The sequence below is a fragment of the Pelodiscus sinensis genome, chromosome 2, assembly GCF_049634645.1.
Source record: "Pelodiscus sinensis isolate JC-2024 chromosome 2, ASM4963464v1, whole genome shotgun sequence".
Taxonomy (NCBI): domain Eukaryota; kingdom Metazoa; phylum Chordata; order Testudines; family Trionychidae; genus Pelodiscus; species Pelodiscus sinensis.
In genome coordinates this window covers 51,706,341-51,715,960 of record NC_134712.1, presented here as the reverse complement: position 1 = coordinate 51,715,960, position 9,620 = coordinate 51,706,341, and the positions used below count along the sequence as shown (strand labels likewise).

General features: G+C 43.3%; 1 protein-coding gene across 4 annotated transcripts in view; it reads left to right on the top strand.

Annotated features, from left to right (window-relative positions):
* Window positions 1-352: 352 nt before the first annotated feature.
* ZFHX4 (zinc finger homeobox 4) overlaps window positions 353-9,620 on the top strand; it is a 181,931-nt gene continuing 172,663 nt past the window's right edge. For 2 of the 4 annotated variants that reach the window (XM_075920495.1, XM_014577726.3), the window contains exon 1: window positions 5,600-6,078. The gene's annotated coding sequence lies outside the window, so the exon portion shown is untranslated. Of the gene's footprint in view, window positions 487-5,599; window positions 6,079-7,503; window positions 8,071-9,620 lie in introns of those variants that run through there. The other 2 variants (XM_075920493.1, XM_075920494.1) reach the window with 2 other exon arrangements.

Here is a 9,620-nt window from a genome sequence, read left to right as displayed (position 1 = left end):
AGTGTTTTACAAACAACCATTTTGTGCTTTTTGATTTTACGTTGAGAAGGATTTTAATAAAGCTAATGCTTTTCCTGAACGTTTGTTCACCTTAAATCTAATAGTCCATTTTTTTATTATTATTTACAGTTGCAATTTAAAGTGCCTCTAATGAGAAGAATAAACACAAATAAAAGAAGGAACTATTCTGTTAAAATTACTTTGTGTCTGTGGTCAATATATTTAGGGAAAGCCCTTAAAAATCATGGTGAATTATATGCGATCATACAGTGATTGCGGAATATTAAATTAAACTTAGATAAATCCGCATTGAAGGAGGCAGCACCCAATCCTGAATTTATTTCCCATTTTCTATAACAGCATCACTGCGCTCCTCTCTTTGCAATGACAATGTGCCAAATCTAGGCATTTTGAAAACATTTTCCATATGCTTTAACTGGAGACTGATAGACAAAGAAGAAAGAAGATGGTCTTTTTTCTCTGGAGGTATATTTCCTTTAACTCTTTCTCCAAGCTTTTCTGATCTTCATTTTAAACAGAACTTTGAGAATCAGTAGACATTTTTTTTCCTTTTACATTTTTCCCCCTAACGCGTAATCAATTCCTCTACTCTGGAGTTTCAGTTACACTTTAATGCAGGACTATAGAACTATCCTTTCTGTACCTTGACGCACAACGTTTTTGGGAGAAGGCATTGATTCATTTAGCTTTCGCTTGCTGCTTTTTGCAATTAAAGATGGTTTTAATTATACTTTTTTGTAAGTCAGATCAGATGTGCGGCTTGCTTGCTGGAAGGATTTTTTCTTTTAACGGTGCTTTTAATTTATGTATAGGGTTTTTTTGCGGACAGCACAGAGGTGGTGGCTTTTATTTAGCTGTAAAATCCACACGTTTGCTTTGAAAACTTGGCTCCTTGGGCGAAAATAACTTTTCCTGGTTGCTTTATAATCACTGTTGGTCGCAGAGGTAGTTTAGCATATTGTCTACAAAACAAAGATTCCTGTTTTATTGGCAGCGAGGATTGTTGGAATTGGGTTTAAATATTTCATAACTTTCTTGTCTGTACATTAAGGTCGGTAGTTGTATTGGCTTTTTCTTTCTGGCTTTTTATTTTTTTTATTTCTTTCTACCGGGATCGTTTTATTTTTGAAGTCCCTTGCTTCCACACTCCTTTTCAGAATAGAATATAAAAATTTTCCCCTGGATATATCACTGCTGGAAATAGGCTCTTGGGCTTTCGTGAGGGGGTTGTGTGTGTGTGTAGGGGGGGTGGGATGTTGGTAAGCGGTCGTTTTCCTTGATTTGCATAAGATCTAGCGAGGTGTCTGTGAAGTTGGTGAATTGCTTTTGTTTGGGGCTAGTCCCGACTGTTTTTGTTTATAAACACTGGGGTGGTTGCCGGGAGGGGAGAGAGGTCAGAGCACTGTCAAAGCGCTGACCTCTGAAAGCCCAGAGGGCGCCTGGCTCCTTCACCCTCTCCTGTCTCTCTCCCTCGCTCTTTTCCTTTCCAATCCCATCCAAGGCCAGGAGCTCAGCTCAGGGCATTTAATCCCCGCGATCTTTCCAAGAAAGGAGCTGGAAAAGGGCCGTTAAGGCTACGGAGGAAACGCCGACAACTGCCTGAGATCTGGGTGGCTTTGATAGTAACGTCCCGGTGCGAGTTTTTTGTGCGGCTCCAGCCAAAATAATAACAACAACAACAATAAAAAAGCCAATCGGGGGCTGTGCTGTTTAGCATACAAAATCTTACCGAGCTGCCTGTCCTCTTTGGATGTGATTATTTTAGGTCACTGCTTACAGGCGCACTTTGAATAGCAGAAGGCTAGGCTTTGGGAAGTGAGCGAAGGGGGGGGGGAAGGGAGATGGCGTTTTAAGGCGTTATATTCATGTTGTTCTGTTTCTTTTCTTTTCTTTTCTTTTCTTTTCTTCGGACCGAACTGTAACTTTCTAGTAACTTTGTTGTCACCGTCTTCTGGAATTGTGTCTGTTTTGTGCTTTGTAAAATGACCATTAGGTGTGTTCCTACATACCTGCAATACAGTTCTTAATTAATAAGCCCTTCGCTTTTGCTTCAATGTCAATTTCAATTGCTATTAGGTTTGTGTGTTTTGAAAAGAGGTTGCTGAGTTAAACAAAACAAAAATGTTAGTTAACACGCTGCCTTTGTCAAATAGCCCCCGGGAGGGGAAGAGACAAGAGACCGGGAAAGGAGGTGGGGGCTGGGGATCTGAAAGTGTCTGAGGCTCAGATAAAGGGTCTCTAACACTGAAATCTTGTAATACCTCGCTTCAAACTGAGCTCATCTATAGACTTAGGGAACGCAGTCAAAAGACATAGATCCTCTTTCCCATGGGCTGGGGGCTATTTAGTAGGGAATTATGTCAGGTTATTAAGAAAGGGGGGGCTGCAATTATGTAGAGCCTCATGTTTTTGTGTGTCCCCGCTACAGATCTGGGGGGAATGAAATGAGCTTGGAAAAGAGACTTGTTGTCAAAGTAGATCTGTTGGGTTTGCATTTCTTTGTGGAATACAGCACGATCAGTGCCCCCTTCCTGCCCCCTTCAGACCCTCCTCACCCGGCCCAAGAAGTTTCTGTAGGAGCTGGAGGGGGGAGGGAGAAGGCGAGGGATTTTTCCTCTTTGAAATGTAACGTCACTTTAAGAGCTTTTGTGGTTTCAACATGAGGGGTTTAAAAAAAAGCCTTACACCAACCCAAAATGTATAACGGTGCCTCGAGGAGCGGTTTGGGGGAGGGGGTCCGCAGAGACCAGGGAAGAGGAGAGGTTAGGCAGGAGCCTTCGGGGCGATCAGCTGAGAGAGGGAGGAGAGAGAGAGGGAGCCTTCCAGCCAGGGCCGAGCAGCTGGGGAGCTCGCTTGAAGCAGCAGCAGCAGCAGCAGCAGCCGGCCAGTCCCCGGGTCCTCCTAACTGCTGCTCGACTGCCTTCCTTCCTCCCCCCTGACAACGCCGAGCTCCGCTCTTATCACATCCCACAAACCTGATGCTGCTGCTGCCTTTCGGAATTAACCTTCTTCGATTTTTCCTAGCTACGTGGCGATCCCCGGGTTTCTTCTAAACTGTTAACATCCCGTAGTGCTTCTCCCCCCCCCCCCCCCCCACCGCAAGCTACTATTTTTAGGAAAAAAGAGAGCGAGAGAGGAGCTATCAAACGTTAGGAAGGACAGTAAACAGTGGCGGAAGAAAACCTGAAAATGTGGACTCTCCTCTCACAATCCCTGCTTGCATCCCCCCTCTTTGTTCCTTGAGCTGTGACTCGAGAACACTAGAAAGAGCTGTAGCCCCCTCCAAGAAGAGATAAAGCGGGGGGAAATCTGCAACAAAAAAGAATGACTTGACTGATCTGACGTTTGGTGTTTTGACATTAATGACATTAATGATATTGATGTTTCACCAGAAAAAAAAGCACTAGGAATAAAGGGGGGAGGGGACTTCAAAACTAAATTATCTTCCTTTCCTTATTCTTCTATGACATTAAGTATACGTGTTTCTTCACTTGAATGTGAAATAGATGTATTGTTCTCAGGTGTTTCTTCATCGTGCTGTATTTAATTGTCTCCAGTCTTAGGAAATGTTTTACCATCCTTCAGACATGCACTTGAATGGACAATGTGTTTCGTCTATAATTTAAGCCTAAGAGTCCTCTTTCCATCGTATCACCTCAATCTATTCCTGTAAATGGATTTCAGAGATTTCATTTTCACCCTTTGTTTGCATCTGGGTTTTTTTTTCTCTGCAAACACCGATCGCTGTCTCCTTTTTACACTCAGTCACAGGAAGCTCTTGCTTTCTGAGATATGCATGCATCTACATACGTTTACATATATGGTTTCCTTTAAATGATGAGCTGATGTAATCCTTAGGTATGGTTTGCAAAGGAATAAAGTTCCTGCCGAGAACGCGAAAGTGCCCTGTCTTTTCATTAAGTTCAACTCTCGGAGGTTTTCCTGAAGTTTGAAGTAGGGTTTCTCTAGATTTAGGTCGTTTTCTCTTCGTCCCAGTTCTAGGAGCAGTTCCCGATGTTTTGGATAACGGTGTTAAGATAACTGTACTTCCATACTGATGACTTCCCCCCAGACAAATACCCCCCTCAAAAAAACAAAAACAAACCAACAACCCAACCTGCCAGGATCTTCTCTATGACCTTAAACATCTGCTGCCAGCAACTTGGTTCCCTGACACTGGCCTGCTCTTTTAGGGCAGCCTTACTTCAGCATCAGGTGGGGATTTTCCTGTTAGTGTTCCTTCCAGGACGTGCAAAATGTTTCTCTAGAATGAAAAGGTTTCGGGCCCAGAAAGCTGCATATTTTTATCTTCTGTTTTTGTGGGGATTGGGATAAACCTTTTTTTGTTGGTATCAGGCTCTTAAGGCCTAAGACGAGGTTTTGGCATCTATCACGAACTTCAAAGGCATGTCAGCTCTAAGGTTATGGTTCACCTGCGCAAGGTCCTTGCTATTGTAAATATCTCATGTATTTAACTGTTACTCAGTGATCTTTTCTGGTAGACCCATTTCTGGAATAGCATTATTAAAAATCTGCACGTGTTCCTGCGGTGTAGTCGGATGCTCTTTGAATAGTCATTTTTTATCTTCAGTAGGGGATAGTTTAAAGTATGTCTATTCCGAGTTTTAGTTAATTATCTTTTAATGAAAGTGTCACTCATATTCACATCTGAAGTATTAAGTTAAGATAATTAGATTTTCAAATTGAAAACAATCTCCTTAAATCCCACACAGGACAATATTTGTAGTAGATTCCCATTTACATTTACAGTTGTGCTTTTTCCTCTGTTTTTCATCAGGTAGATATTTTTTTCAAGAAAGTAAGATGCCTAATAAAATAACTTAGATGACAAAATATTAATAAAATATCAATAATTGTCCTAAAGTTAGTTCTTTGTACAACATGGATAGTATACAACGATATTCTTTCCCTAGACTGGTATTTACTTGGTTTTGTGAATGCTGTTTACTGCTGATATTTTATAGTCCACTTGCCATTGCTTTGTATCTTGCTGATTTCCTTAACCAGTTACATAGTGGATACCAAATGCAGCGTGTGTATGTTTGTGTGTATGTGTAAAACTGTGTGTGTGTGTGTGTCTGTGTGTGTGTAAATAAATGCTTCTCTATATCTAAATTTCCGATCTTAGCCACACTGTCTTTCCTCTTACTGTGGCATTCTACATTCATTATCTTATTTCCTGGCATATTTCTTCCTAAACCCCTATTTAAGAAAACAAAAACAAAAAACAAACCAAAAATCCCCTCCCTGGTGGAATAATTAATTTGCATCCGTTTCTTTTACATTCCGGAGCAGTTAAAAGAGCAAGACTTCTCTCCCCTCTCCCCCCCCCCCACCTTCTCTTTTTTTAATTTTCCCCTGCCATGTACTTTGTGTGCATGGGTGTATGTGTCTGTGTTACTAATGAAGTTTGCAGACTTGTGTTTGTGTCCATAAGCTCCTTTCCTGCTGCCCCTTCTTTTCTGGACTGGTTGTTTGGCTCCTGCAGCCCCTACGAGCCCCCAGCAGCCGCGGCAGCTCCAGCTTCTCTAAGTCCGTGGCTGCGCGTCATTTGCAGTCTGGAGAATGTTGATCACCTCACTAATTACACCTCTCTCTCTCTCTCTCTCCTCTCCTCTCCCTCTCTCTCTCTCGCTCATTCCCAGAGTGCATATCGGGAATAGACACACAAAGACATGCGCACTCAACTTAATCAGCCATTTTTTTAAACAGGGCTAAAACGATAATAATTAGCAGAATAAAGACATATCGGATTTTCATTTCCTTTCCTCCTTTTCCCAACCCCTTCACAACCAAACAGCGAGACCGCGGTCGGCACATGCTTTAACAACTCCCGGACCCCAAAGGACTGCTCCATGCCCCCCACTTCTTGCTCAATCATTTTTATTTCCACCCAATAAAGTTGGAGGATTATTTTTTTTATTTTTTTTAATGAACCTTCTCTCGTTTACTTGGATGTGATCAGCTGTTAAGTAAATAAAGCAAAACAAAAAAAAGAGGCGAAGATCCAGTAGGAACTGCGAGGGGAAATGGAAAGTAAGTTTTTTCTTTAACTTTTATTGAGTAGTTTGTGTTAAATTTAGGTCGAGTATCGATTATCTTTCCAGGCTGATCTTGCACAATCTTTGATATTTCGCTCTCGCTCTCTCTCTCTCTCCCTCTCTCTGCCTCTTTCTCTCTCCCTCACATACACACACACTCACACTCACATCCCCAGATCCCATGTATCTCTCCCTCTCTCGCCCCCCTTTTTTCTGCCCCTTTCCCCATTTTTAGGTACAATATTTGCTCTCATTTGGGGGAGGAGGGGCTGCTTTCTCTTTCTCTCGCTCTCTTTTTTATTTTTTATTCTGGGGGGCTTACATTTTCCGGGCTCTAACTTTTGGATTCAGTGGAGGATTCTACACGTTTTCCAGAAGAGGCTTCCTTTTTTTGCTCCCCTCTTTCCTCCCCCATTTTGCATTTTTAGGGAGCTCGAAAAAACCTGTCAGATTAGGCAAGACCTCACGACTACCAGAAGTCCTCGCCTGCCAATACCCCTACCCTTTCTCTCTTCACCTTCTTTCACAGCTTGATCCCCCCCCCCAAAGTTTGAGGGGTATTGGGGGTAGATTCCCCGTTTTTTTTCTGCCAACTTTCGCTTTTTAGGGAGAGAGCTCCCAGCAGGACGGAGGGGACCCGGACTCTGTTTGTGCGTGCGGGTGTTACTGGGGTGCGAGGGGGGTACTGTGTTCGCAGGTAGGTTTCGCAGCAGCAGAAGCTGTGAGCTCTTGTGTAGCTAGCAGCAGGAAGGAGCAGCGCCCGTTAGCAGCGTGCTTTGCCTGTGTGTCAGTTTCCACCGAGCTGCACTGGGAGCCCGGCTGGCTAGAGGGATGTGCTGACGGGCGCTGTCTGGCTGCTGGAGCAGCTCGCCGGTAGCTAGTGGCATCGCTGCTATTGGGCTCTGGGAGCTGGCTTAAGCAGCCTCCTCCCCCGGCCAGGGTTTTCAGGGGCGATCGGTCTGTTTTGAACCCGAGGAAGATGCTGTGAGACACAAATAGCTCTAGCGCAGCCCAGCCCTGCTCTGGCTTCCTGTGCCGGGGATCAAGTGCATCCCTGCCGAGCCAGCGGCTAATGGCAGCCGCGTTCCGGCTTCCCCCATCTGCCTTCAATGCAATTCCCTGTCAAAATGGCAATAAACTTTCCCCCCCCAGCCGATGCCAACTTACGGCCGCTCCCCTCCACGCCTCCCCTCTCTCCGTGCCCCCAGCAGCAGCAGCGGCACACGCACGGGTTGGTATTTCTTTTGTTACCTGCGAGGCGGGCGGCCGGGGGTCTCTCATCGGCTGCTTGGGGCACTGGCTCCAGCCGAGAGAGGAGGCACATCAGTCGGGTCCAGCCTGTTTCACCTCCGCGCCGTCCCGAGGAGGCTTTAGCTCCCATTCAGTAACACACCCTCCTCCTCCTCCTCTTCCTCCTTAGGTACCAAGCCACAGATCGCAAGCAGAACACCCTCCTCCCCACAAAAAAAAAAAAAAAAAAAAAAAAGCCCAACCAAAAGCCAACTTGCCAGGCTGAAGATGGTGGATTTACACTGAGTCAGACACAGGCAGGTTCACCCAGGAAGTCTGACCATCCTGTTTTCTGACAGTTGCATTTCCTCTGCTCCGTTTCGTTCTCCTTGTATTTTTTTAAACCCTGTTCCGTTTTTAACCAAGGACCATGTAGTTGGCAAAAGGAGAGAGAAGGAGAGAGAAACAGGAAGAAAGAGAGAGGGTTGTTGTTGTTGTTGGGTTTTTTTTTAATTGTGTTCCCCTGGATTTTCAGTGGCTCGATCCCTAGGAGCGGTGGTGGAGTGGTGAAAGATCATATGTAGCATTATATTTTTAGTTTGGTGGATGGATGGATGGATGGAAGAGGTAGTGAGCAGCCTTTGCAGCCCTGCCTGTTGTTGGTTAGATTGAGGCAGAGACTTGGCTGCGATTGGGACACGACTGTGACATGGGCATCGATCGCTTCCATTGAGAGCAATGCAAAAACACAGCCTGGGTATGTAACACTCTGAGTGCCATCAACACTTGTTTTACTTTATATTTACTGGCAAAACTGACAGAAGAAGGCGAGTGCTTTGCTTTTAAAGGAGGACTACAAACAATCGGATGGGAAGGTGCACAAAGAAGATTGTTAAAATAAACAGGGGAGGGAAGCCTTAATGTGATTACTCCACTTTCTGGTCAACTAAAACTGTATTTAAGGAGTTTCTTTCTCTTCTGGTATGGGGAATCCTACTAAACTGAATGAAATAACAATAATGAAAAAACACCCCCCAAACAACCAGCCTTGAGGGAATAGCTGCTAGTTTTCAAGGTTTGCGGTTGCCATCGGCAGAAAGGCACACAAAAATAAAAGATGGCTAGCCAGCTGTTTTAACCTTTTGCACCTGGCTTCAATGCTGGGCTCATCAGGATTATTCAGTTATTCGTGCTATCTGTGCTTGAATATTTATAGTATAGGATCTAGAGATCCACACACTGCACTGTAGCATCTATTTATCCTCTAGTCATGGGCTTTTGGACTTCTTCAACATAAACATGTATTCAGTAGTTTTCATTTTTATCATAATGAACATATAGGGTCAATGAAATATAGGGGGGGAAGAGTCGTAAATCTGCAAAAGTGAAACCTACCCAAGGAACAAAGAAAGGTCAGGTAAACCATCTGTGTAAGTCACAGTAATAGTACCTGCTCTTGGTTTATGCAGTGATACTGGTTTATTATTCTATAAAATGAAACTTATCAGTTAGACCAAGTTAAAACTAAAGAAAACCATTGAAGATAACATATGGCATTACTTGCATCTTTCAGAATAAAGGCAGATTTTTGTTCTTTGATTTTTTTTATTAGTTTGGGTTTATTTTGAAAAGATGCTGCACCAGCAAAGAATATATAAAGGGGGATGAGAAAATCACTGTTTAATATTGCAGAATTTACTGCTTCCATTCTGACCATGAGCCTAAATTTACACAATGAAATTTGATTATCTCTAATAACAATATTAGATCCTGCCCTGGATGGATGAGAATTGAGGTGGTTTTGTTGATTGCAAGGGTTTAATGTTGCATTTCAGAATCTGATGTGGTTTAGCCTCCCTTCCATTAACTGGAAAACCCCTGAGGTTTTACAATTATTTCTTAAAGATAATACATTTAAGATTGCATTGGTAGGCTGAAGAAAAGTCATAAAGGCAAGAAGGGAAGCCCTTAATAACTCTTGAGATTCAGACATGTTCAGCAGTTAGATTGGCTCTGACTTCACCAAGGGTCGACAATGTGTCATTTCCATGAAGCCAAATTGCCCTCTGCCTATATGATATTAATGTGCAAATCAATATTTCAGGGATTAAATTTCCCTTCTTCATTTTTTATGGTTTCTACCTCAATAAGTCTCAAGTCTATTAGAAGAGGCTGGATGATTTAAAATCTTTCACTGCAGAATGACTTGTCGTAGCCTTGTTTCACAGACCATTTTTGGATTTTCGTTATAAAAGACCAAAGGCATTCCAGAGAAGTTGATAGTCAATGTAGGGACATGCTCAGTAT